A 2,500-nucleotide genomic window follows, 5' to 3' on the forward strand; every position below is an offset into this window, starting at 1 on the left:
TTCCTAGGTGGACGCGTTACCTCTTGGCTATCACTCCACTTCAAACTTCATGGGCATTTATGTTAATGATCTTCTACTGGTGTCTCCTCATCTGCAGTATCATGAGACATGTTTGCAGATGACTTCTCTCTTCTTACAGCTGGAGTAAACTCATTAGTGATACAATGTTTGTTTGCCTGTCTGTCTGTCTGTCTGTCTGTTTGTCTCTCTCTCTCTCTCTCTCAGTCTATGTCTGTCTGTCTGTTTCTCTCTCTCTGTCTATGTGTCTGTCTGTCTGTTTGTCTGTCTCTCAGTCTTTCTCTGTCTGTCTGTTTCTCTCTCTGTGTCTATGTGTCTGTCTGTCTGTCTGTTTGTCTGTCTCTCAGTCTTTCTCTGTCTGTCTGTTTCTCTCTCTCTGTCTATGTGTCTGTCTGTCTGTCTGTCTGTCTCTCTCTCAGTGTATGTCTGTCTGTTTCTCTCTCTGTCTGTCTGTATGTCTGTTTCTCTGTCTGTCTCTTTCTCTCTCTCTCTCTTTCTCGCTCTTTTTTTCACTCTCTCTCGCTCTCTCTCTCTCTCAGCCTATGTATGTCTGTTTATCTCTCTGTCTATATGTCTGTCTGTCTCTTTCTCTCTCTCTCTCTCTCTCTCTCTCTCTCAGTCTATGTATGTCTGTTTCTCTCTCTGTGTATATGTCTGTCTGTTTATCTGTCTCTCTTTCTCTCTCTTCGAGCTCACAATTGCCCATCACTGACCTTCACCTCCCACCCACCCATCCTAGCTAGCCCATTGATTCTCCCAACCCTGTCATCACCTTTTACCCCACTTCGACGCCCCCCCCCCCCCCCCCCCACACCCTGCCCCCAAACACCCCCCCCCCCGGGCCCCCCGAAGCTCCACCACCCCACCCCCACCCTCACCCCAACCCCCCCCCCCCCCCTCTCACTCTTCCAACACACACAATTAAACACCTCTGTCATATTTCCCACATCCATGCAAACACTGCAATCCCACCACCACCACCACCCCACCTACACTACACCTCATCACCCTCCTCCTCCTCTTCCCTCTATCCCCGGCCCCCCCAAACCCCCTACCCCCCACACCCTCCCTCCCCTTCCCAAACGCCTAAAACGCCCCAGAGACATTGAAACGAAGAGGAAGGCGACCAACTCGCCTCGACCCGGTTGTTGTCAATGACAACAAGTATCTAAACATTCCCGTACTTGTTTCGAACTGAACTCTGCCATAACTTGTTCTTGTTTCGTCTCCATAGTAGAATAATACTTCTACGGCGGTTAACATGTTTCACTCTCTTCAACACAGCGGGAATCTTAGCTGTGATTCATGTCTAGTCTATCTATTATACGTTTTGTCGGAGGGTACATTTTTTTAAAAAAATTTTTATTTTTTATTTTTTATTTTTTTAACCCTAATCACTGCTTGGGAAACCAGAGGAGGAATTTTGTTTAATGTCCCGTCACACATATCGGTGATTGAAGACATTTTGTTAAAGTATTCAGTCATGAATACATTTGAGTATTATCGGTTAGAAGGGGTGGGAGATGTGGATGAATGGAGGGTTGGGAGAAACTGGGCAAATTGAGGGTATTACGATAACAAACTCAAAAAGGGAAACCAGAGTTGGCTCTCTCTCTGTGTGTGTGTGTGTGTGTGTGTGTGTGTGTGTGTGTGTGTGTGTGTGTGTACGTGTGCGTGCGTGCGTGCGTGCGTGTGCGTGTGCGTGTGTGTGTCACATTTTGTGACGACAGTTAGGGAGTGTGGCCCATCTTCGTTTTTCTCCACCCTCTCCTTTCACTTTTCCTCCTCCTCCTCCCATCCTTCAGTTCGGGTAGAAGTCTCGAAGTGCGCACGAACCACGTCCATGCATGTTACTCAGCACACTTGAGCGAGTAAGCAATATTGGTGGGCAGCAACAATATTCGAGACTTTTGCAGCCCGACTGCCGTAGTGTACGGGTCGTCTCCGTTGTTGATGGGGTAGCTAGCTAGGTACCCCGACGTCTTGGCACCAGTTGAAGTGAGGGCCGATGGGCGCAATAGCCGAGTGGTTAAAGCGTTGAACTTTCAATCTGAGGGTCCCGGGGTTCGAATCACGGTGACGGCGCCTGGTGGGTAAAGGGTGGAGATTTTTACGATCTCCCAAGTCAACATATGTACAGACCTGCCAGTGCCTGAACCCCCTTCGTGTATACGTATAAGCAAGCAGAACATCAAATACGCACGTTAAAGATCCTGTAATCCATGTCAGCATTCGGTGGGTTATGGAAACAAGAACATACCCAGCATGCACACCCCCGAAAGCGGAGTATGGCTGCCTATATGGCGGGTTAAAAACGGTCATACACGTAAAAGCCCACTCGCGTATATACGAGTGAACGTGGGAGTTGCAGCCCACGAACGCAGAAGAAGAAGAAGAAGAAGAAGAAGAAGAAAAGTGAGGGTCGCCTGTCCTCCTGCATTGGAGCCACTTTTGTAGTTCTTCGTCTGTCTTCGTCGTTGTG

The sequence above is a fragment of the Babylonia areolata genome, chromosome 9, assembly GCF_041734735.1.
Source record: "Babylonia areolata isolate BAREFJ2019XMU chromosome 9, ASM4173473v1, whole genome shotgun sequence".
NCBI lineage: Eukaryota > Metazoa > Mollusca > Gastropoda > Neogastropoda > Buccinidae > Babylonia > Babylonia areolata.